The sequence below is a fragment of the Propithecus coquereli genome, unplaced genomic scaffold (assembly GCF_000956105.1).
Source record: "Propithecus coquereli isolate 6110/MARCELLA unplaced genomic scaffold, Pcoq_1.0 Scaffold41, whole genome shotgun sequence".
NCBI classification, from domain to species: Eukaryota; Metazoa; Chordata; class Mammalia; order Primates; family Indriidae; genus Propithecus; species Propithecus coquereli.
Genome location: NW_012149841.1, coordinates 4,600,789 through 4,628,082, shown reverse-complemented (window position 1 = coordinate 4,628,082; position 27,294 = coordinate 4,600,789).

Sequence of the window (27,294 nt, the reverse complement as noted above, 5' to 3'; positions counted from 1 at the left end):
TATAGTATAAACAATTAAAAGAAAAATCTCATTTGAGGAAAATTACCAAAAATAAAAACCTATCATAAGGAAGGCATAATCATAAGGAAAACCTGGAAATTATAGTAAAAAAATGTACATAGGATATAGAGATAGTTTGCAAAAAAGAAATACAAATAGATGGTAAATGTAAAATCTTTAATCTCGCAAAACTAAAAAAAATCAAAATTAAACCAAAAATAAAACACAATTTTCATCTATCGAGTTGGCAGCTGTTTTCAGATATATTTTTCTTCTTTTCTTTTATTTCTTTCTGCTTCTTCACCCCTGCTACTTTGAAGAACTTTGTGTCTATGTGATTTATTTCACTCCCACCCCCATTGTCCCCATTAAAGCTTCTTCCCTGGGAAGAATCTAATCTCAAAATAAGGAAAATGTGACTCCTTCGCATATCTTATATTTCTCTTATTCTGTTTTATTTTAGAAATATATAAATGTGTTTTTGTTTTAACCCCAGGTGAAAGAGGGTGAAATTTTGGTGGACTTGTATACTTCCCAAAGACCCAAATATGTATATTGTTATGGTTTCAGATCATCTTGCCAGGGCCAGTTGGGTGATCAGAAAAGGCTGGAATACACAACTCAGTCTCAAAAGAACAGAGAGTAAGAATCCAGTTGATAAAGAGCAGAAGGAGAGAAGAGGAGCCGGGGAAGGAGAGAAGAGGAGCCAAGGCATTTGGAGTAGAAAGTTGAGGAGGGGAGGGAAGGAAGGAGAGGAGGCAGTCACCCTTCACATCCAGACACTGAGGGCCTTACGCAGGATGACAGAAACCTAGTGGATATGATATGGTCCTTCAGAAACTACTGATTGTGTTCTTAGTCTTAATGGTGCCAAATGCCAGGTGACATGTCATGAATGAGACATGTCTCATTCATATGTATGGAAAAATATAGGGTCTATTTAAGAAGACAGTGAGAACACTGTTCCTATCTCATTAGGCTTTTAACAAGGCGTATTGAATTAGTACAAATCAAGTGGTCACCAATGGTTAAAACCACCTAACTCTATCTTTTACTTCAAATTCAGTACCAAGAATCCCAGCAGTAAGGCCATATTTAAGTAAAATGCTTCAGGATGAAGAAAGCTGTGGCGGTTGTTGTTTCATTCACATTAAGATCCTTTACTACTTTTTCTTCTAAATAAAGTATACCCAACTAGTACAGTGGTTGACCAGAATATGTGACAGCATCCTAATTGAATAGAAACACATGTTACTGACATATCAGACATAAAAATAGTTGGGCATAGATCTTGCTAATACATCTACCTCCCCATTTAAATAAACTGCCTCATCTGAAAAAATGCTGAACATCATTCATCATCAGAGAAATGCAAATTAAAACCACAATGAGGTATCATCTTACCCCAGTCAGTATGGCTATTATTAAAAAGACAAAAAAGAAAACAAAACAGATGTTGGCAAGGATGTGGAGGAAAGGGAACTCTTATACACTGTTGGTGGGAATGTAAACTGGTACATTCTCTAAGCTGTGGTCCCCAACATTTTTGGAACCAGGGACTGGTTTCATGGAAGACAGTTTTTCCATGGACCAGGTGGTAGGGAATGTTTTTGCGATGATCCAAGTGCATTACATTTATTGTGCAGTCAAACTTATCTGCTAATGATAATCTGTATTAGAAGCTGCTTCCCAGAGCTAGCATCACCGCCTCAGCTCCACCTCAGATCATCAGGCATTAGATTCTCATAAAGAACATGCAGCCTAGATCCCTCACATGCACAGTTTACAGTAGGGTTTGCGCTCCTGTGAGAATCCAATGCTGCGGATAATCTGACAGAAGGCAGAGTTTATGCGGTGATGCAAGTGATGGGGAGTGGCTATAAATACAGCTGAAGTTTCTACTCCCTTGCCCACTGCTCACCTCCTACTGTGTGGCCCAGTTTCTAATAAGCCATGGACCATATCTCTCTGTGCCCCAGGGGTTGGGGACCACAGTCCTATGGAAAACGGTGTGGAGATTTCTCAAAATAGTAAATATAGAATTCTCATTTGATCTAGAAATCTCACCACTGTGTAGTCTACCCAGGGGAAAAGAAGTCATTATATCAAAAAGTTGCCTGCACGCCTATGTTTATCACAGCACTATTCACAATAACAAAGATAGGGAATCAATCTAAGTGTCCATCAATGGATGATAACAGAAAATGTTGTATGGATACATAATAGAATACTACTCAGCCATAAAAGAGTGAAATCAAGTCTTTTGCAGCAACATAGATGGTCATTATCTTAAGTGAAACAACTTAGACACTGAAAGACAAATATCACATTCCCTTACTTGTAAGTAGGAGCTAAATAATTTGTACACATGGACATACAGTGTGGAATGATGGACAATGGAAATTTGGAAAGGGGTGGGAAGGGGTTGGGTGATGAGAAATTACTTAATGGGCACAATGTATGTTATTCAGGTGATGGATACTCTAAAAGCTTTGACTTCACCAGTACACAATCAATGCATGTAACAAAATTGCACTTGTACCCCATAAATTTATACAAATAAAAAATTTATACAAATAAATTTATACAAATAAAAAATAAACAAAGTGCCTTGATCTCAGTACAGTAAATTTATTCCCCACCCTACCCCCTACAAAAAGACTGGCCTCTAAGTAATAAAATAATAACTACTCTTTCTAAAGAATTCTGGAAAATTCTGTTAGCACAGTAGCTACGCAGCAAAGACCTATAACACACTCCTTGATACAGGAAATTTGTGAATATGTGTCATTTATTTTCTATGGAGTCACAGCTTTACACTGGACAAGGACCAGGGCTTTTGTGGGAATGGGTTGAAGACCACTGGCTATCTCTAATTTCCTGGAGGGATGTGCATTTCTGCTTGTGCTGGGTAAGGTAAATAAAGGATTATTTATCAGCAAGGGGAGCAAGAGAGCTCACCCTTTTTTGTTGCATTTACCTTTTTCAGAATCTGGTCCGTCACCTTGGGTACAGAAAGAGTGGGGGAGCCACTTGCTTTGGGCATGACAGTGGGAAAGTCATATCCCAGCTGACCTTAGTAGAGCTGATTCTCCTTTGCCTGGAAAGCCCACCATGCTCACCTAGGGCTTATTCCACCTTGTACTGCTGATAACTCTTTTGGAGAGCTCATTCTTCTCTAATGCCAATGGTTTAGTCTTTGTTCTTCCTTTGTCTCTGTGTCCTTCATGCTCTGTCTGATGGATCTCTTTCCTGCACTGTAGAGTACATGGTCCCGTTCACCATGTATTCAGGTCTCTGTCTTGTGGAGACAACAAGATGTGCTACAAGAGGATGAGTTTTGTGCCAGACACAAACTGCAGCTCTGCCTCATTTTATTTTGGATGTGAGTCTTTGGGTCACTTACTTAAACTCTTTGAATGCTTGTTTCTTTAATAACAAATGGAGATAGAAGTATTTTATTTGCAGTGTGGTTATGAGAATTACATGATCAATGGCATGAATCAAAATCAAATCATGTGTAATCATACATATCTAAGGTGTCTAGTGCAGTATTTGACACGATTGTCTGTATATATGTGATATTTTATATCATTTTCATATTCTTTCTTTATTTATTTCAACATATTACGGAGGTGCAAATGTTTAGGTTACATATATTGCCTTTGCCCCACCTGAGTCAGAGCTTCAAGGATGTCCATCCCCCAGACAGTATGCACTGTACCCATTAGGTGTGAATATCCCCATCCCCTCCTCCTCACCCCACCTGCCCAACGCCCAATGAATGTTACTATTATATGTGCACAGAAGTGTTGATCAATTAATACTAATTTGATGGTGAGTACAAGTGGTGCGTGTTTTCACATTCTTGGGATACTTTACGTAGCAGAATGGGTTCCAGCTCTATCAAGGATAATACAAGAGGTGCTATATCACCCTTGTTTTTTGTGGCTGATTAGAATTCCATGGTATACATATACACCACATTTTATTAATCCATTCATGTATTTGTGGGTACTTGGATTGTTTCCACATCTTTGCAATTGTGAATTGTACTGCTATAAACATTAGAGTGCAGATGTCTTTTTTATAGAATGTCTTTTTTTTTCCTTTGCATAGATGCCCAGTAATGGGATTGCTGGATCAAATGGTAGTTCTACTTTTAGCTCTTTGAGGTATCTCCATATTACTTTCCACAGAGGTTGTACTAGTTTGCAGTCCCACCAGCATTGTATGAATGTTCCTATCTCTCCGCATCCATGCCAACATTTATCGTTTGGGGCTTTTTGATAAAAGCCATTTCTCACTGGAGTTAAGTGATATCTCATTGTGGTTTTGATTTGCATTTCCCTGATGATTAAAGATGTTAAACATTTTTTCATATATTTGTTGGCCATTAGTCTGTCTTCTTTTGAAAACTTTCTGTTCATGTCTTTTGCCCACTTTTTAATGGGGTTTAATTTTTTCTTGTGAATTTTCCTGAATTCTGTACAGATTCTAGTTATCAGCCCTTTATCGGATGTGTAGCATGCAAATATTTTCTCCCATTCCGTAAGTTGTCTGTTTGCTCTCATGATAGTTTCCTTAGCTGTGCAGAAGCTTTTTTAATTTAACCAGGTCCTATTTATTTATTTTTCATTTTGCTGCGATTGCCTTTGGGTTCTTCTTCATAAATTCTTTCCCTAGGCCATAAGAGTTTTTAAGAGTCTATAAGAGTTTTTCCAAAATTTTCTTCTAGAATTCTTATAGTTTCATGCCTTAGGTTTAAGTCTGTTATCTACCATCAGTTGATTTTTGTGAAAGGTGACAGGTACAGATCCTGTTTCAGTTTTCTACATGTGGCTATCCAATTTTCCCAGCACCATTTATTGAATGAGGGTTCTTTTCCCCAATGTATGGTTTTGTCTGCTTTGTCAAAGATTAGATGACTATATGAGGATAGTTTTATATCTGGGTTCTCAGTTCTGTTTCGTTGGTCTATGTCTCTGTTCTTGTGCCAGTACCATGCTGTTTTAGTTTCTATAGCCTTGTCTTATAGCTTGAAGTCTGGTAAATTGATGCCTCCCAATTTGTTCTTTTTGCTTAACATTGCTTTTGCTATATAGGGTCTTCTCTGGTTCCATATGAAGTATAGACTTATTTTTTCTAGATCTGTGAAAAATTATGATAGTATTTTAATAGGGATTGTGTTAAATCCCTATTTAACACATAGCATAGACACTTTAACAATGTTGATTCTGCCAATGCATGAGTATGGTATAGTTTTTCACCTGTTTACATCCTCTGCTGTTTCCTTCCTTGGTGTTTCATAGTTCTCCCTGTATAGGTCTTTCACCTCCTTAGTTAAATATATTCCTAGGTATTTTATTTTCTTTGTTGCTGTTGTGAAGGGTATTGAGTCTTTGTTTTGGTTCTCAGTTTGACTGTTGTCGGTGTATAGGAATGCTACTGAATTCTGTACATTGATTTTGTAACCTGAGACTTTGCTGAATTTGTTTTTCAATTCTAGTAGTCTCATGGAAGAATCTTTAGGGTTTTCTAGGTGTAAGATCATATTTTCAGCAAAGAGTGATAGTTTGACCTCTTCTGCCCCCATTTGGATGTTCTTGATTTCCTTCTTAGAATTCCTGAACAGACCAATATCAAGTACCAAAATTGAAGCAGCAATAAAAACCTTCCTAAAAAGAAAAGTCCTGGACCAGATGGGTTCACACCTGAATTTTACCAGACCTACAAAGAAGAACTGGTGCCTATCCTGCAGAAATTATTCCACAACATCGAGAAGGAAGGAATCCTGACCAACACGTTTTATGAAGCCAACATCACCCTGATACCAAAACCAGGAAAGGATGCAACAAAAAAAGAAAACTACAGTCCAATATCCCTTATGAATATAGATGCAAAAATCCTTAACAAAATCCTAGCAAACCAAATTCAGGTGCTTATCAAAAAAATAATACATCGTGATCAAATGGGCTTAACCTAAGAGATGCAGGGATGGTTCAACATATGCAAATCTATAAATGTAATTCAACACATAAACAGAAGTAAAAATAAAGACCATATGATCCTCTCAATAGATGCAGAAAAAGCATTTAACAAAATTCAGCACCGTTTTATGATAAGAATTCTTAACAAAATAGGCATAGATGGGACTTACCTAAAAATGGTAAAAGCCATATATGACAAACCCACAGCCAACATCATACTGAACAGGGAGAAATTGAAAGCATTCCTGCTTTGAACTGGAACCAGCCAAGGTTGGCCTCTATCATTACTTCTATTGAACATAATGCTGGAAGTCCTAGGAAGAGCAATCAGACAAGAGAAGGAAATCATTGTCAGATTCATTGTCTTTTAATTCATGTTGAACCCTATAGCTGCTAGGATAGAGCTAAAACACTGAAACATGATATGTATGAAATTTGAGGTAATTGACCCTTTGCTGCTTTCTAATTTTATGGCTTGAGGAAATTCCTTAAACTCTCCATCTTAATTTTATCATCTAAATATTAGTAGCATAGTAGTAAGTATTCCATAGCATTATGGGAAGATTAAATGCTATTTGTATAAAGGGTCCCATCTAATAAATATTTAATAAATATTAGTGACTGCTCTTCAGAAGGTGCTGAGTGAGATCAAGCCTGGAGTGACTATTTCTACAAGTTGCATTTTGCCTCCCCCTCTCCCCAGTGCTCACTTCTTGTGTGTAAGATCAGGGGAGGGGGGGGGGAGGCCTTAGGGATGCCATGGGCTGATGCCCTTATGTACAGAAGTAGAAGCTGAAGCTTAGGGAGCTGTGGGGCCTGGCCCAGGCCACACAGGGAGCTAATGGCCAAGCCTACTGGAGTCCTGGCTGTTTCACAGTTCCCCAGCGTCTGACCTCTCTGCCACCTCTCATTTCTGTGCCTTTTGACCTACAGGAGTGCACAGCAAGGCCTTTGACAAATAAACAGTGGCCTAGAGATTAAACTGCACCTGAAGCTGGTTATGCAGGTTCACTTAGCATTTGAACCAGGAGCGGAAACTCAGCTATACCCAGGCTGCAAAGGGATTAACCCATTCTCAGACTCAGCCTATGAATGACTGCCCACTTAGTAAATAGAAAAAGGGAGGAAGGATGAAGTAAATCTCATTCAAAGAAGCACAAACTTGCGTAATTTATAAAACAAACACAAAATAGGAATAAAAAAACAAAAAAAATAACAATAAAAAAACGTATTTAGATGTGCAATACAATTCCAGATCACCTTTCCACTGTCTGTCTTAAACATTAGTCGTGAAAGGAATATGATGGAATAGAGTGGAAAGGGTCACTTTCTGCAGGACTTTCACACAGAAGTAACAAAGTATCATCTTCACAATTTGCTCGTCACTATTGAGCACCTGCTATGCGTAATATGTGCTGTGCTCAAGTGGGCAGGGACAGGTGATATGACACTTGGAGGGAAGGAGAGAGGTCCTTGGGATGTTTAGGGTGACTGACTTCTTTGTTTGCCTGGGAATTAGGGGTTTCCCAGAACATGACACTTCCAGTGTTTAAACCTGGCAAATGAAGGAAGTTGGTCACTTTACGTATGTCATGAAAACTGCATGAAATATGATATTTCTGATTTTTTATCATTGTTAGGCGCTGAATACATGGTAATCAAAATAAGATTCTAGGAGTTTGGAGTAAAGAATAACCATTTTATGGTGGATAACTAGAAAAGACTTGTCAGCATGGTGAGTGTGTTTGAAACAGGCAGAGGGTCAGCATTAAGATAGTTTAGAAGTGAGAATAGCTTGGGCAAGACTGCAAAGAGAAGAGAGCACAGGCATCCAAGAGAACATGGATTGCATGTGTGCGTGCGTGCACACACACACACGCACACGTATACTAATCCTTCCGCACTGCTGCCCCTTTCAGCCGATGGTACAGCCATCCATTTGGATGCTCAGCCAAAAACCTTGGATTCATTTGGAATTCTTATTCCTGGCCTCCCCTTATCTGCACCCCCACACACGTATTTAATCCATTTGGAGGTCCTGCAAGCTCTCCCTCTAAATAGACCCTAGATATCATCACAGCCCCAGCCCTTGCCACTGTCATCCCTCACTCAGTGTATTGCACTCCTGGGCTGGACTCTCCCATCACCACTTCTCCTGCCCTTTTCCTATTCTCCACCAGAGGCCCAAGTGCTCTTTTCAAAGCACAACCTGGTTATACACTTTCTGCTTTACTGACCTCTGTTTATAGCTTGCTAATAAGTTCTTTACCAGGAAAATGAAATCCAGACTCTTATCTTGTCTTGTAAGGCCTTACACCATCTGGGCCCTGTCTGCCTCTCCAACTTTACTACTGTGTTCTCTTGCGGCATAACAAATTACCACAAATGGAGCAGCTTGAAACAACAATCATTTATTAGCTCACAGATCTTTAGTCAGAAGCCCAGCCCAGCATGGTTGGATTCTCCGTGGGTCATCTTGAGCCTGAAATTAAGGTGAGCCTAAAATCAAGGTCTCGGTGAGACTGAGCTCTCTCTTCTGGAGCCTCTGGGGAAAAAGGCCACCTCCAAACTGGTTCTATTGTTGGAAAAATTCAGTTCCTGGAGACTGAAGACTGAGGCTCTTGTTTCCTGGCTGGCTGCCAGTCGAGGGGTCACTGTCAGCTTCTCAAGGGCACCTACACTCCTTACCAAATGGTCATCTCTATCCTTCAGTAAGCAACAGTGCACTGAATCCTTCTTGCACTCTGAATCTATGTCTTTCTCTTCTGCCACCAGCTGGAGAAAACTCTCTACTTTAAAAAGCTATGTGATTAGCTCAAGCCCACCCAGATCATCTCCCTTGTTGAAGTCAACTGTGCCATAGAACATAACCTACTTGTGGCAATAAAATTCTTCATATTCCGTGTCTCGGATTATGCAGGGTGTGTACCTGGGCAGAGGGAGTGAGCATCTTAGAATTCTATCTACTGTTTCAAACATTTTCTAAATCTTTTCATTCACTCTACTTCAGCCAAATTGGGCTTCTTTCTGTGCCTTGAACAAGCCAACATGACTCCTACCTCAGGGCCTTTGCATTTGCTACTTTTTCTGTTTGGATAAAGCACTTCCACCATGAGGCCTTTCTGACCATCATACTTATAGACGCCCCCCCCACCCCCCACCCCCCGCTGCTTCATGGAAATTCCCTTTGTGTTTAATGATCTGCTGACACTTATTGCCAGCTGTATATTATTCACTTACTTCCTGGTTTTTGTGTTTATTGGCTTTGCTGCACTCCTCCCTCCATATACACACCCTGAGATATAGGACTTGTCTTGTTCACTGTTGTGTCCCCAGTGCCTATAGAGGAGGTATAGAAGTGAGTTGTGTGGAAAGAGGATGCAGTGTTTAGCTGTAGCTAAAGGCCTTGAATGACTGGTTAAGAATTTGAATGCCATCCTAAGATCAGTGAGTCTCTCTGGGAGACATCAAAGGTGTTGGAGAACGTGAGAGTACGACAAGAGAGTTCCAGCTCCAGGTAACCCTGTGATGCAGTCCCCTATGTTTAGGGCACACAGAGCGTTGAGCCTAGAGAAGAAGGGGCTCCCTATTGCTTAGAGTGGGGTGACCTAGGACACCTACCACATTCACACTCTGCCTTCCTGGTTTCCAAGAGGTTATAGGACAAATCTGCTTTCCCACTTTACCCTGCCTAAAAGGCAGAGGGATGAAAAGATAATCTTAGATGTATGTGTATAATGCTGGCTCAAAGGAGAAAATGAACACACTTTCAGGAACAATAATTCAACGTGAGTTTCTAGATGCCTTTAAAGGAATGGCTGGGCAAGAACAAGACCCTCACAATTGCCTTTCTTTCTGTCAAGTCTCAGTATGTGCCTTCTTCCAGACCTAGAACTGGACACGGTGTGTGTGTATGTAAGTTTCCCAGTCTGCAGTTCATTAAGACCTTCCTTTGTTATAATATTATTTTTAAAAATCCCTGTTGGTTTGTCGTGAGGGAAAAAGACTTTCCCTATGTGACACATATTGGGTACATGTGTGTAATAAACTTTAGGGTTTTAGCACCCCTTGGCAATTACATTTCTTGCTATATCAGCTGTTTTAACACATTTTATTTTTAGTTATTTGGGTTTTAATTATATTTATGCCTAGACACTAGCATATGGTATTAGACTCCAAATTTTGAGTAAAATTTGTTTACGTCATTTATTGTGAGATACTGTTTTTCCTCATTTCCTATTAAGTTTTCTAATAGTTTTATCAAAATTATATTGATGGAAATGTATTAAGATGCCTTTAGCATTCTGAACCTTGTATCCTTGCTTAGGCAATATTGAATTCTAGCACCTACAAAGTTATGTCACCTGCTGGAGGTTGATATTGTGTGTGTGTGTGCGTGTACACAAACATATATATATATTTATAATCAGTAATACCTTTTATTTAATTTCAATGAGTAAATAACTTCAGCTATAAATATTTTCATTCACAGAATCACTCATGTGATATAGCAGATATGTGGTCTTATGGCAAACTTTTAGCTGAATTCATATCAAAATAAATTTTAAAAAGTGGTACCTGTTTAGGAGTTTTAATGGTCAACCAGGAATTTCCTCTCTGGTTACCTCCTGATAAACAGATCTCACTGATGTGAAGTGACAGGAATTTCAGGATTTGATCCCACTTGTGAGACTTTGCCAAGACTGTCCGTGTCTCCTGGGCTTGAGACCAAAATACGCAATTAATTTTTTGCCCAGGCCTGTGGGAGTACATACAACTTGTCATAAAACAAGCTACTGGCATTCTTATATTTTGAGAGTATTTGTTTCACTAGGAAGACTGAGGAAGAAGCTATTAGTAAAAATCTGTTGATCTTCTTTCAGAAGAGGGAAAATTGAGCCTCAGGGTGAAAAGGAGAAGGTTCAGAAAGAATAGCTGATGTGTCTGTGATAATTATGTTTACATGGGTAAGAGGTGTCAAAGTAACATTACTCATGGGACTGATTTGAACAGAATGTTGCAAATCACTTTTAAGATTTTTTTTGGACTTCCCCATATTTTTGGAGGTTGGAGTCAGGATTACTGGCTTTGGTAATTAATCCTTCCCAGCCTGCATTCTTTGCTACTGAGCGTAAGAGTGATTCAGGGGCCCAACCTGCTAAATCAAGATAATGTTTGACCTCTGGAAGCAGAAGGCTTTTCCTCACTTAGCTGGAGAAACTGAATCCAGGAGTATGAGTAAAATCAGCAGAGTTCATATTTGAAGAGCTATAGAGGGAATTTAGAGTAATCTATTTGGGCATTTTGAGGGTACTTTGAGAATATAATATGAAAGTTATAAACTTGGAGAACAAAGTTAGTTGTGTGTTGTGTGTGAGTACAGACATGGGTCCCTTAAAGAGCTATAATATTTTCAAGGAAATCATTTATTTTAACATAAGCTTATCAAAGTTCATCTTTCATGGCTGCCATGTTTGCATGATTATTTGCCTAGTAGAGCATTATGCTAATATCACAGCTATGTACAAAGAAACTCCATTGGTTTGGTTTGGCTTGAGCTAAAATGTGTGTGAGATTATTTTACCTAATAGACTATTGTTATGTGTTACTTTGCAATTAGTTCTAGTGTCTTTGGACAACTCCTCTGACTCTAGTGGGATTGTGTAGATAAAAACAATCACTGTTTTTTTTTTTCCAAGAAGGGGGAATAGGATCACTTTTCTTTTATGAAACCAATTCAATTTTATAAAAAGTTGAGACCAGAGTGAGCCCTTTTAAAGAGTTAAGTGGTGGTGTTCTTGAGCATCCTAGGCACTGGCACTTGGCACAGAATATAGTTATCTTTTAGTATCTATGGGGGATTGGTTTCAGGACCCCCGTGGATACCAAACTTCATGGATACTCAAGTCCCTCATACAAAATGATGGAATATCTGCATGTAAATTATGCACATCCTCCATATACTTTAAATTAGCAGTGCCCAACCTTTTCGGCACCAAGGACTAGTTTCAGGGAAGACATTTTTTCCACAGACTGGGGGATCGGGGATGGTTCAAGCACATTATATTTATTGTGCAGTCAAACCTCTCTGCTAATTATAATCTGTATTTGCAGCCGCTCCCCAACACTAGCATCACCACCTCAGCTCCACCTCAGATCATCAGGCATTGGGTTCTCATAAGGAGTGTGCAACCTAGATCCCTCGCATGTGCAGTTTGCAGTAGGATTTGTGCTCCTATGAGAATCTAATGCTGCTGCTGATCTGACAGGAAGTGGAGCTTATGCGGTGATGTGAGTGATGGGGAGCAGTTGTAAATACAGATGACTCTTTGCTCACTGCCCGGCTGCTCACCACCTGCTGTGTGGCCCGATTCCTAACAGGTACTGGTCAGTGGCCCGGGGGTTGGGGACTGCAGCTTTAAATCGTCTATAGGTTTCTTATAATACCTAATGCAATGTAAATGCTATATAAATAGTTGTATTGCATTGTTTAGGGAATAATGACAAGAAAAAAAGTCTGTATGTGTTCAGTACAAACACGGCCATCCATTTTTTTCCAAATATTTTTGATTCAAGATTGCTTGAATCTACACATGTGGATTCCACTGATACAGAGGGCCGACTATATGTACTTTAAAAATGTTTGAGTAAGTAAATGAAATTAAATGGTGATTTTCTGTCATTTTTAAAAATAATTTTGTTAGTCATTCAGTCATTCAAATAGCATAAACTCGAGGTTTTTGAGACTAGAGAGAAGAAACATGTTGATCCAGTTTGCCTCGTATTTTTCCAATTCCACAAATATTAAAGCCTTCTTATTTCTTTGAAGTTTAAAGATCAATTTGAGGTGGGATGAGCCTAGAGGGGAAGAAACATCTTCTGTTTTAAAAAACAAACAACACATTAGCTGTTTTCCCTGTTCACTGAAACTCCACATCTGGCCTCATAGGGAAGTCTGAGCTTTTCCTTTTATCATGGCCCCGTCACTCTATTTCATGTTGGGCTACTCTGTCTGTCCCTCTAACTGGCACACTCTTTCGGAGCAAGGTTTAAATGAATCACCTGTATCTGTATTTCCAAGGTCCACTTAGTGCCTGAAGCATGCTAGGAGCTCAACGATAGGGAACTGAGTGAGGGACTGAATGACAGAATTCTTAAAGTGTTTCTGAACTAAAGCATCCTCTCAGTTCTTGGGTGTGTGGCCTGTGTTTGTGTCTCACCCACAATGTTTCTAGCTTCATCTAATCATGTTTTTCTCTCTCTATGTTTAGTCAATTTAATTTTACATTCAGAAACACATACAACCTTATACCTCACATATTCCACACACATACTCATCACTACGGCTACACAAACCACATATACTCTCTGGTTTTCGGACTTTAAAAGCAAAAAGGACAATCTCCAGATTTTTTTTCTTTCCCAGTGACCAAGCCTTTCTGATATGAGACACCTGAACTCTCTGTCAGTGACATTGATGGCCTGTGGGTCATCCTTAGATATTTTATAGGGTGCAGCTTTACCAGGAGTTACAAACATAGATACTGTACCTTAGTCTCAAATTCTTTGCTCAATTAAACCTTTTTTGCATGGCAGTCCCAGGGCAACTCTTTGAAGCCTTGCCTTTATAGCCTCCAGTTTTTGGAGACTCAGAAAAGGTTGGTGAAACTCATCAGTCAAAACCAAAACACAGTTTTCCTTTAAGTAAACTTTTTAGTGTTTGCTCATTTTGATGTCAAAAGCCCTAGATAGAGAGGGGGGGAAACATGAGATGAGTTTACTTCCTTCTGTGCTATAACACGAACTTTAGAGGGAGGATTTGCAACTTGTTTAAGATCTAAAATATTTGCTCCCTGCCTTTCTAGTACACGTGTTTGAGGCTGAGAATCTTATCAGCAGATAAGGGCAGAGAGGCTGCCATCCCACATTCCACAAACTCACTTCCAGATGGTTTGGAGACTAAGGGGTGAAAAACTCAAGCTCTTCAATCAAGCCAAACAGCCTACACCTTTACTGCCCCATTTGTTCATCAGCCTGTCACCGGGCTCCCAACATCAGAATCAGCCATGAGGGCAGCTGTTTAATTAACTCCTCACGGCTGCGTTTTGGTGGGGGCAATTCATTTATTATGAAAAACAAATTGAAAGTTCCAAGGGTCTATTGTTGTGGTGATTCTTTTGTTTCTTTAGGGGTTACCGTTATCGGAACCTTCTGACTCAGTCCAAATAGCAAGGATGATGCTTTTAAAAGAAAGGGAAGTCTTTTTTTTTTTTAACAAAAAAACCACAGAACTCCTTTTTTTAAAAGAAGTGACTTGATCTTTTATTATTATTATTATTGTTATTTTTTTCTTTCTTTTCTTTTCCTTTTGTTTTCCTAAATCAGTCCGGCTATCTGACTTCAATGTGGAAAGATTTGTTTCCTTGGTGCCAGGAAACAGTGCCATTTTCTTTTTTACTTCTTTCATGTTTTTCTTGCAAAAATACCACAATTGTAATATTAACTACTTAGAGACAATGTGGCATGTTGCTTTTTCCCTTTAAAATTTGGTTGTGAATCATTTTTGGCTAACTTAATTCTAATAAAATTGTCTTAAGAACTTACAGCAAGACGCTTCTATGTGACAACCTAAGGAAAATACAGAAAGAGAAAAGGCCCCTGCCCTTGGGAAATTTACAGTCCCACCTGTGAGGAAATATATATTCTTATTTCTATTAATCATAAATTTTTTGGGAAATTTCTTTTATTTAAGGAAGAATGCAAAGATACTGCAGAATGATTCCATATAACCTTCACCCAGCTTGCGCTGATGCTAACGTACAGCATGGTTGTATAAACATGATATCCAAACAAATGAATTAACATCAGTATAATGCCCCTAACTAAACTACAGGCTTTTAGACTTTACCCAGTGTTATTGTCTGCATATATATGTCCCCCCAAAGTTCATATGTTGGAATCTAACCCCCAAGGTGATGGTATTAACAGATGGAGCTTTTGGGAAGTGATTAAGTCATGAGGGCTCTGTCCTCGCAAGTGGGATTAGTACCCTTATCAAAGCAGCCCCAGGGAGCTGTCTATCCCTTTTGCTCTACTGCCAGGTGAGGACACATAGAGGGTGCCTTCTATGAGGAACAGGCCCTCACCAAACACCAATCTGCTGATGCCTTTATCTTGGACTTCCCAGTCTTTAGAACTGTAGGTGTTTAATTTATGATGTTTATTAATTACCCAGTCTATGGTATTTTGTTATAGCAGGCTGAATGGTCTAAGACACCCAGTTTTTCCACCAACACCCCATTTCTGTTCCAGGATCCAGTGAGGATCCCACAGTACATTTAGACATCATATCTCCTTTGATCCCACCAATCTGTAACAGTTTTTTTGGTGCTTTCGTGTCTTCTGTGACCCTGACATGGTTGAAGAGTAGTAATCAGGTGTTTTGTAGCATGTCCCTCTATACCCATCCTTTTAGTGCCTATAGTGTATCAGCTCTCTGGAGACAGCATGTGGGGACTTAGAGTCACATGGGTTTAGAGTAAAAGCTAAAGGGTCACCTCCTTTTTAAAAGGTAGGAAATGAGATCCAGAGAATTAATAAAGGACGTGCCCAGAGTGGGACGGCTGGCTGAGCTAGGATTAGTATACAGGCCTCTTGACTTTCGAGGCAGTGTTATAATTGTGTCCCTTTCCTATTTGTAATCCAGGGGACACTTAATTCCTGGGAGAGTCCAACCTCCAGAATGTTCTCATGTGCTACCCAGGGAATGGCCCCGTGTGCTGCCCTGAGCCCACAGCACAGAGGCTCTGCAGTAAGCACTGGTTGAGTTGAATTAAATTGTGCTTCAGAGAATAGAAATCCGAGAATGGCTAAAGATGCTTCTCCAGGATAAGAGCTAATCTGCAAGGAGAGGTAGGAACTGAGAAAGTCTGAGTGAGGTCAAGGAGCAAATGTCCAGATCACCTGGAACAACCTAGCATGCCTAAGGTAGAGCCACAGTTGTGGGCAGGAGGCCTCAAGCAACTCCTCAAGCAGTGGGTTACACCATGCAATACATCATTTGGACCATTGTTTTGACTTCTAGAACAATGGCAAATCGCTTTCCTCACCCCCAATCCTGTAGGGAAGGACCCATCTGTCCCTTCATCTCAGAGCATTTTGCGCCCATCTTAATCCCTGAGATCAGAGGGCACAGAGTGTGACAGCCCTGAGGTCTTGCTTGTTCTTGTGTCTATGATAGGTCTCTCTGATTTCACAGACCATTTGCTAAAGTACATGCAGGATCTAGCAAAGCACTATGAGCCTTAAACCTCAGGGTTTAATAGGCAGAATTAGTAATTAGGTCAAATAGTGCAATCCTGAGCCATCTGGCATCCTTGGGGAATGTGTAACACTGAATCATAGAGTGTTCTAGAAAGCAAGCTCATGATTCATCATTCATGATCAGAAATTTACACTCGGTTCCCAGTATTTTCTGTAGTCCTCTTGGATACAGAAAGGCTTTCTCCTGGCACCGTCTGTTGGCATCTCCCCAGTGTGCAGCAGGTGCAGACTAGATTTGCTTTGACCTTTGGAGAAAAACAGAACAGGCGAGGGAATGGCCTGGACATTAAGAGTCCAGGGTTCTAGTCCAGGTGTCCCACTAAGTGATTACGTGACTTTGGAAAAGTGTCTTAACATCTCTGTATCACGGTATCTCCCAGCTGTGCTCATGAGTTCAGCTAGATTGGTGGTTTTTAAACTGGATATTGTTAATAAGAAGGAACTCTAAGTTTGCCCTAGTAGGGATAGGATTATTGAAGACAGTCAGTCAAATCTTTTGTTGCAGAACATTTTTAAAAAAGAACAATGGTCCAAGTGATCTATTGCATGATACTAAAAAGTGAGGATTCTGCCATCAATCAAATGAATCTGGTTTCATATGTCAGCCTGGCCTCTTACTAGCTGTATTCATGAAGCAATTTGATTCAACTTTCTGAGTCTTCGTTACATCATCTTTAAAGCAGAAATAACCACTGTAATTCCCAGCGAGGTTGTTGGTGATGCTTAAATGTGTTATAAAATGAAAAATGACTCACATGTCACCTGGTACATTTTGAGGGTGCTCTTATCTATAAAGGCCCTTCCTCCTGGAATATTCTATGATTCTGAGGGCTACACCTGGGGAGGTCCTGCTGGAGCACTGTCACTGTGGTCAGCATCTTCTGCAATGTAAAGGAAGTTTCTACCCCTGAGCAGTCAGATGCTGGCAGGGCAGGGTGTCAACTCAACCTGAGAAGGTGAACGAACCCCCAAGGTCATAATAGCATGAGGGTTTGTGAGGGGGTGACAGAGCTTTCTCCTAGTTCTTATACAGGGTGGGAGACATGGAGTGTCATGGCTCTCAGTTCCCTCCTCCTTTTCCTACCCCAACTGCGCAGGGCTATTCTGGGTCTATGTATTTTGGGAGCCCTAATGAGGTGCCTCTCATCATACCTTGCCATTTTCAGGCAGCTTTTACTAGCCGCCTGGACGCTGGAACAACCTAGCAATTTAAGGGCTATAGTGGATGAGGCTGGAAATAGAGAAGCCCAAGATGTAGCAGGGTGAAGTGGGAGCAGGGAATTCGTGTTTCCTCCTTCGTAAAAGAGGAAGGCTAAAACGGCTCAACCTTTCCCAGAGGACAAGAAACCAAATTTTCTGGCTCTTGTACCGCACTGTGTCTGGAGAATACAGAAGAATGGATAATCTGCTAACTAGCAAAGAGCCAACCTTAGTGGATGTGGAATTGCACAATGGACTTTCTTCATTTGCCAGAACAAAGGGGATGTCCAAGTTGCCTGACCATGATTCATTTTGAACTCAAGTTCTACTGACATGGGATTAAATTCTAAGAAAGTAAAGCTGTCAGTTGCACCAGCTTCTAAGGCAAAATCCAACACTTATAAGAGCCTTCAAATTTCAAATGACCAATCATCCTTTCTTTTCCCACAGCATACAACACTCTAGAATTTCAAAGGAAGTCTTCCTGGACAGGATTTTCCAAAGCCTAGGCACTTTCCTTTTCTAACTATGAAGCCATGAAGTAATTCCATGGTGTAATTATTCCTTGACTTGCAATTTTCCACCAAAAAAAGTACCTATCTCTTACACTAGAATGCAGAATCTTTGTAAAAACATAAATGCAGATTGATGTCTAAATAAAAAAACCCCATATTTCCTCATCTCTTATGGCTAGGAGGAAAAGGAGAAAAATCCTACGTGTGTTATGTTTTGCTCAAGTTTCCAAACAAAAATGTCGTCCCAGCTTTAAAAAGAGGATAAAGGAAATGCTTGTCTCCAGGAGCTGACACTTCCCTGGTCATATTTCAGATACAATTAGCCTCCATTGATGGTGGTGGTTGATCTATCAAATGAGCAGCTAATCTTATCTAGGGTTCACAAATGGCTCAGATGGTAGCCTGTGACTTTGATTACTGGAAGACTGGACCCCATCGGACAGCTTTGCTCCAAACAGTGGTCCTTTCAGCCTCCTGCTCCTGGAGATCAAAGCACTCTCCCCTCTCCCTATCTGCAGGGAAGCTCATTAGAGGGGGGCTGTCAGGGTTATAATCATGCAACAGTTTTACTTCTGGGTTATAACGCTTTCCCCTTCTTATCAGCCTGTGAGGTCCAAAGTGAGAAGGATAAAGGAGGTACCGATGACATCTGATACGTTTAATAGGCTTGCTGGTGACTGCCTGGGCCCCAGCTCTCTGCCCTCGCTGTTTCATTGACTACTGAAGCCGCCCCCCCCCAGATCTGCAGGGATTAAGCTTTATTATTTGGGGGTGGTGGAGGGAGGCAGGACTTCATTGTCCCCTAACTGTCATGTTCCTACAGATAATTGAAGAAGCACAGAATCAGAATGGGAGTTTCTAAGTCTGAAGACGTGCCTTTACATTTCAATAGCTGTGCGAACTTAGATGTTTTGCTGTGAACGTCAGTTTCCTGTGTAAAATAGGAAAATAATACTTTTGTTGTTGGACTTAATATGAAGATTTCAACATTCCCCTCTTCTACAAAGCCTTCTACTATAACCTGAGTTACTCCCTTCCTCTCTCTCTCTCCATCCTGAGTTAAAACACCTCCATGCTGGGCCACATGTTGCTGCTCTGTGTTCCCAGGGTCCCTGCGATTACTACAAACACTGTACCTATCAGGCCTAACCTGATTTGCTTTTTGACTTGACTTTCTTCCAAATAGATAGTGAACTCCTCAAGACGCAGGGTTTTGAGGCTCCATATGGTAACAAAGGATGCCTCCAGCGGGCACACGGTGGTGCTTAATGAGTGTTTATTGTGCACAATAAAGAAGTATATACTAAAATAATTTACAAAGTACAATGGGAAGGGGTTGTACTTGTTATTGGACATTAAGCCATTTACAACAGTTTTGTGGTGAGGCCCAAGAATTTATATTTCTAACCAGTTCCCACTTTGGTAACCACTGACCTAATACAATCTTCCTATTTATAGATGAGAAAACTGAGGCCTCAATGGGAGGGACTTGTACAAAGTCATACAACTAGACAGAGCCATTCCATGTGTTTTTATTTCTAAATAGTTTATAAAAGCAAACTATTTCATATGGGGGTCTCTGTGTGCATGTGTGTATGTGTGCGTGCATACATGGTGCTTCAGATGTATAGGCAATAGGTCTTTTTATTTGTTTTTAACTCATGTCTAACTTCTACAGGCTTCAACCCTGAGACTTTTAATTTTAAATCCCATGGTCATTTCACAACATGGTCCTCTGATAATATGCTGTGTTCATGTCAAAAAGCAGAATGGTCTTGCTGTCAATATGCTGGTTTAGTTTTTGTCTTTATTTCTCCCTTATTTTCCTTATACGTGCATTTATACTTTTGGAACTATGGGAGAAGAAATGCTTAAAGGAACCTAGATCTCAGAAAAATCAGAGAGGGACTCTGAGTACCACAGGTGAGCCTTGGTTCTCCATCACTTACCACTAATCTAGGTAAGGTCTTTACGCACCCTCACTCTGGGACTGTGGAGCCCTTGCCAGAGCTCTTCTTCTCCAGGAGAATGAGAACATCGTTTATGGAGGTGAGTACTTTGGAGCTGAATAGGCCCAGGTTTAATTTTCACTTCCTCACTTCCATGGTAGTATAAAATTACTTAAGGTATTAAACCTCTAGGAAACCCATTTTACTGCTCTGTAAAGTGGGAAACATATCTGCTTCTTAGAGTTATTGTAATAATTTTCAAAAGTAATTTTTTTAACCATCTTATAAAATATCTGGAACATACCAAGTGCTTGCCCAATGTGAGATCTTACCATCCATCTCCTTCTTTCTCTTTTCACCCCCTGCTCCCTCACTATCACCTAATAACCAATACTGGTAGAACTTGAGGAAAAAATATAATCTAGCTGGAAAAATAAGCAAAGATACTGTCTTTTCGCCCCTGATGTCCTTTTGATTTACTTACTGTTCTTTCTTCAAAATTAATTTAACTATGCATTTCTTCATTGAAATCCATTTAAAACTTTTAAGGAAGAAATTATTTGTAGTTAAAATAATGGCCTTTCCATTAAATATAATTTGGAAGGCATTAGTACTAATTATAATTATAATGGAATTTATGTCTGACACATTATAGGTCCTATGATGAAAGACAGCTGGGCACTCCCCAGGAATCAGTGACAAGCTTATCAGAATATTAATCTCCTTCAGTCACCCTTTAAAAGAATAAATAATTAATCAATCACTAACTGCTAATATAATACATTAGCTTTTTGCTAAGATGGATGATAATTTAAGCTCTAACATAATATATTTATTTAACTGGCAGAAGTCATGACTCAATTTTATTTGTTTTAAATGACAATGCAGTAAAAGCCACACAATTTTGAGTAATTAAATTTTTAATTAGCCTTTGTGTGAAATAATAAATTTCATCAATTCTATCTTAAACACTGAACATTGAACATACATCTGGAATGTTTAGTCTTAGTAAGAGGTCTCTGAGAAACATCGTTAATTAAGACTGTATTAGGCCCATTTTTAGAGTACAATTGTTTTAACCATCAAATCTCAAGGCATATGATTTTAGCTGCAGAAGTTCTGAGAAGTTGGACAAATGGTTGTTGAACCAGGCCAGAACTGGCTGTTATGATCCTGAATAAATTTCTGTTATTAATCAAATTCGTGGTGATTAGTTTTTACTTCCCTAAAGGAGAAAGGAGAGCAATGTTCTTCCATTGCTGGAGAAGAACACACCTGAATTATGGTTAATTGGGCTTTTATAGATATACCCCAACAACCAGTGTCATTTCCATTGATTGCTATTGCATCATGATCTTGCTACGGTTTCGCTAAGAGAGTGGGGCTAGCTGTTCCCTTATGTGGGGAGCAGCAGGCCGTTCTCGGCCCAAGGCACTGTGCATGGCCATTAGTGACAGCACAGAGTGAGGCTGCTTCCATAAGGAGGGACTTTTAACCAATGTTGCGTCCTTGTCCTCTCCACCGTTTTGCTCCTTGGGAGGAAGAGGGACTTATCTGATTGGCAAATTAGGAAAAGAAATTGAACTTAGCATCGGTCGTCCGCCCCTTTAGAAGCCAGGCTGCCTGCAGAGTGCATAACCTGGTTTGCTCCCCAATGCTCAGATAACAGCCTTGCAGCAGAAGATCCTCCTCTTTCAGTGATTCTAGGAGTTGCCTGGCACCTACAATTACTGAGCAGTAAGCTTGTCTAAAAACGGGGTGAAATATTCGCAGACCCACTGAGTTGAGAATCTAAAGCTATGCTAAGTATCTTGTGAATTAAATCAGAATAAAAGAAGCATTCACTTACTTATTGGACCCTGTGACAACCCCCAGCACAGCATGTTGCGGTGCTGATCCTCCCCAGCTTGCTGCTCCACACCCGTGTCTGGGCAGTTAAATTGCCTCAGGACTCGGTTAAGGTTTGACAGATGAAAGATTAAACAGAAGTGTGAAGATTGCTTGCGATTCTCTATTTCCAGATATTTATTTGTCTAACAGGGGGAAAATGGGTTCTATGATTGAAATGACTTTGGTAGTCCATGTCCTCTGTTCTTACCCTCCCCCACTCCCATGGACACACCAAAATATCAATAGATGTGTATCTTCCCTGGCTTCAATTTTCTTTAGATCCAGGCTGCCCTTAGAGATGCGGTGAGTGTTTTAATGTACTGTGAACAAGAGAACAGGGCACCCTAGTCTGTTACCAAGCTTTCCTGAGACCAGAGAGAAGGTATTACACATGCCCCTGTGGAAACGCCAACCACAGTTGTCATTTGAATGTGTGTTTCTCACTGTCTCCAAATATAGATGGGCCTTGATGTTTCTTCTGAAAACATCCCCTTGGGGATGTAGCAGGGCCAACTAGTACAAGATCAGCTTCTGAATCATGTTTTGTTCTGATGTAGAAGTGGCCCATGAATGTTTCAACTAATGGATGCTATAAACATTTAGAGAAAGGAAGACGACACCTGTGCCCCATGAGTAAGCTCCGGCTGCTAAACAATTTCAACTCAACCGCTCTCAAGGCAGGGGGCTCCTTTCTAGGTCGAACAGTGATTCCCATCACTGTGTGAGTCCATAAACGTTCATCCAGAGAGGTGGAACACACAAACTGTCATTTCTTTGGGATGTGGTTTACTGAGGGCCTCCCCTGCCTGTATTTTCATGGCTAGCAACAAGACTGGGAAGCCTGGTCATGACTGAGAAATGTTTGAACTTTTAGCTGGGAGATGGAGAAAATGGTTATTCATTTAATACTATTCATTTGTTCATCTGTTTATACATTCTTTCATTCATCAGATAGATTTGAAATGCTTACTCTGTGTCATTCTGTATCAGCCGTGAGGGATGGATACAGAGACAACTAAGACATACAACTCAGCATGCTCCCAAGCTGGTGGAGGAAACAGACCAGGTTACATGAAATCCTAATAAAGTGCACCACACACTGTAATGCTAGGAGCATGGAACATTCTGTCCTGGAGAATCAGTGAAGGCTTCTCAGAGGAATTGGTGTAGGAAGTGAGACCTAACATGAGCTAATCGGATCATGCTGCGGCCACATGGGAGGAAGCATGTTCCTAGCAGACCAGGAGGAGGGCACAGCTGGCCAGGACTGCAGACCTGCAGGGTGGGAGTAAAGGTGATGGAGTCCTGCTTGTTAGGCACCCAGTATGGTCTCATCTTGCATTATTTTTAAAGTGATACTTATTTAGGGGACGTTGTGTATAGTGACACGGCCGCCTCTTTATCGCCATGCCAGTTTACATCAGATGCCACACTTGGCAATTTTATGTAAGTTATTTTGATTTCTTACAACAACCCTTTCAATGCAAGATCATTATTGAAATTTTGCACATTAAAAAAACTGAGGGTCAGGGTGGATAAATAACTTACCCTGCTGTACACAGGGCCAGAATGTAGAATCAGGGCTTCCCAATGCCTGGGCTCTTTTCACTAGCCTCTGCTGACTCTCTGAGCGCAGAAAGCACCAAGAACAGAGCACTGCTGAGCAAGCGGGCACCGTCTGCTGGAGTCTGTGTGGGCTTGAGCATCGCCCACTCTCGTGCCGGGCAGCACTGGATGGGGAGCGAGCCTCCTACCTTCAGAACTCTGCGGGGCACCTGCTCGTCTTCAGACTCTCCAGCCAATCTCCCTGTAGCCCCAGCCCCACCGATTTCATTCTTTGTTAAGCTATTTGTTCCAGCCCCACTGAAACATATTTCCAAAAATCGTGGCCCTAGGAAGGCACACTTCTAGGCCAGAGGAGACTTCAGCTTCTAACATGTCAAAGAGTTTTGATCTGTCCCTCCTAGGAAGTACTCGTTGGAATATTCGGGAAAGTCCATCTCTCCTCTCCATTCTCACCTCTCTCCCCATTTCTCCTCAAACTTGCCATCTTTCAGACACCAGACAGCAGGCTTAGGGGAGTAGGGATTAGATATCAGGGAATATGTTTCTCTGAGACAGCTACAACTTCTTCCTGGTTTCTTTGAATTCCAAATGAAACTATGCTTAATTGGGCTCTTGGTTCTCAAAGGCAGGGTGGATATTGTTTGCAGCTCATTTTCTCTATGCGGTTTTAACTAAGTGTGCCTTCAAAGAGATCACATTGCTGAAAGACAGAATTAAGCAAGAATGGCAGAACTCTGGCAGCAAGTAGCCTCTGCTCGTGTTTTCCATTGTAAAGCGTATAGGATTACCTATTGTTCCAGATATTAGCTTTCTGTACCCAGCACATACATATTTAAACAGCGTAACAAATGTGCTGTATTACAAAGCACCTATATGTCACCAAGGCCCAGAAAGCCTGCACTTTGCCAAGGCCTAGAGACATCTTTCCAAGTTTCTTTCCGAACTTAGCGGCAGATTGTCTCCATGCTTTGGGTGGGCAGTCAGCCTGAGTTTAATAGCAAACATTCTCAAGTTTTTTCAGACCCCCTGCATAGCACCACTTTCATTTGAATGTGGCATCTGCCTGCAAAGGAGCAAGTCCTCAGCACTGCCAGGGTGGCTCGCATGCCAAAAGCCAGACAGGCTGCACTTACAGTTCTCTCCAAACAACAGGGCTCAGGCTCCAGGCTGTGCCCTTGCTTGCTCTGGAGAACATTATCAGCCTCGTGGTTCAGGGTTAAGGTTTGGGGTTGAGGTATTGTTAGTGTTTTCATCACTTGCAGAAATGTACAGTCTGACAATCCCCATGCCTGGAGATCAAAGGCAAAGGAAGGTGTTATCTGCTGTCGGCTGTGCTGTGACTCTAAGCACATTTCTGGTGGGCTGACCCCAAGGTGAGCTGGAGTGGGAAAGAGTTCTCCAGCAGACAGCTGTCTGGGTGTGGGTTCACGTAGGATGGTGTTCTAAGAGCAAAGTCTCTATCACCTCCTTTTGGGCAGCCCCACTAAGCCTATCCTTAAAAATATGGAGTACTTTGGAAATGGTGCTTGATTAGCCTGGGAGGGAAGCATGCCAATTTGTAGAAAGATTCATCTGGTGAAAGTTAGGGGCTCTGGACAAGCACTCGGTCTGCCACTAGTCTGCTTTCTGACTTGGGGTGAGACTCAAGCTCCAGTCACACTAACCCCTCAACCAGTTCCTGCACGGGGCATGGCCTCTCCCAATTCTGCTTTCCGCATGCTGCCTGCCCGATGGGAATGTTTTGCTCCATCTTCTCTGCAGGCCGGACTGAGCCTTTGTTCCCAAGACTCATGCTATGTGGTGCCTCCTTTCTGATGTGCTGAGCATTTTCCTACCCTCTTCACAGAGTAATCTGTCCCTCCTCTGTGTCCCCATTGTTGTACATTTCTGCTGGGTTGTTGACCACCAGACATTGTGCGTCTGTCACTGTCTAGACATGAGCACCTCCAGAGCGACTTCTTCACCCTCTGTGTCCCAGATGCCTGTGATGACACCTGGTGGGCAGAGCTGAATAGATGCCAGAGGAATGGGCGTGTGCATGGGAGACCAGGCGGGTGGAAGGGGAAGAGGGCTCTCTGTGCCCCCAGAGGGAAGACATGTCCTTTGGATGCAGGGGGAAATGTCTCCAGGTCCTCTGGCTGCTCCTGTCCTATTTGTCACCAAGACAGCTGCTAGAGGGGACAATCTGCTCTCCTGTTGTAAGCTTCCCTCCCTCTCAGATTCACATGCTCTCCTCACAGTGCTTTTGGTGCTTTTGCTTCAAGCCCTGTTAGCTGCAACGTTTGTCAAGGCATGAAGTTTCCTTCGAGGAAATGTTTTGTATCCCCTCAAGTCACAATGCCTGGCATCTTCTGACGATCTCTAAGAGGCCACTTTCCCTCCTTGTCCTAGATGCGGCTCTCGCACCACCCCAGGTCCACGCAGCTATGCCCGGCCCTTCCTCTGAGTCTTGGCCATTTGTATTTTCTAGACTAAAAAGTCTGAGCAAGAGTTTGAGCTGTTCTCACTGTTATGGTGCCAAGCTGCTGCCACTGCTGCCCTCCGCTGTAGGTCGAAGAATGTTGTGCATGGATCCAGCTGACCAAGAGAGGTTACTGGGCCAGGGAAGCCAAGAGTTAATGAATTTTTACTAGCAGGAGACAGAAGACAGAAAAAAGCCAATGGAAAGATCATTCTCCCTTCCCTGACCCCATCCATTATTCTGAGAACAGGTAGTTCATATTTTCTCTCAAGATGATGTGAGAAAAAGAACAATAATTGATATTTGCCACGAAACTGTGGCTGAATTGGCAATCAACCCTCCCATCTTTACATTTGTTCCTTCCCTGAAGTCCCCTCTTACCTCTGGCCTGTGTCTCTGGAATTTTGTTTTGTTTCTTCTTTTTTTTTGTCTTAGGCTCTGTTTTAGGGGGAACTGAGCTAAGACAACTCCCTTCTCAACTCAGATTGGATTGACCTCTTTCGTGTTCCCTTAATATAATACGCACATCTCTTTCGCTTTAACGCAATATTGTCTATTTACAGGTTTCTCCTTCTGGATTACGTATCTCTGGAAGACAGAGATCACAATATAATTATTTTTGAATCTCTAGTGTCTAACACAGTGACTGGCATAAATTAGAACTCTGAAAATAGTAAATAATTGCTGGATGGTTGACTATAACATTAAAAGAGAGCTGGATTTCTTCTGACCAGGGAGAGATTCCAGCAGATCTGAAAAATATTTTAAATTATTTGACATTTCAATGTGTGGTCTCTTTTGGCTTCACCTGAATTGAGTTGGGGGCGGGGGTGGTGCTAGCAATCACATCACACTACAAGATCATCATTACTATCCAATAATTATAATAGGAATTACTGCAGTATGTTGGGCACTGATATGCTACTATGCTATATTAGCTAAGTCACATATATATAATCTCATTGCAGCAAATTATGAGGTTGTTATTATACACTTGGGACTTTTTAGAAATGTAGCTGGACAACTGACCTTGACTATTTTCATTTGTGAAAGTATATGAAAGATTATTTTAATTATAGTTGTTTTTTTTTTTAAAGATTTTCTTCCATTGCTAACACTGCATCTACCAATCGGTATGTAAATGTCCAAGTGCAGAACCGCTTTAAAAAAGAAATGACTCACTTCGGGCTTATTTAACATAAATGAGACTTTATACCCCAACACTCTTACTCTACTTTTTGCCCATATGAGTGCACAAGTTGTGGTGTGACATTAGCACACACAGGACAGAACGAGGCACCTCAGTCACCATGCATCTTCCTGGTTCCACTGAGGCTGGCAAGAAGGAACAGAGGGATTTATAACCAGGGCATCGTGGACAATTATGGGGTTCCAAGTTG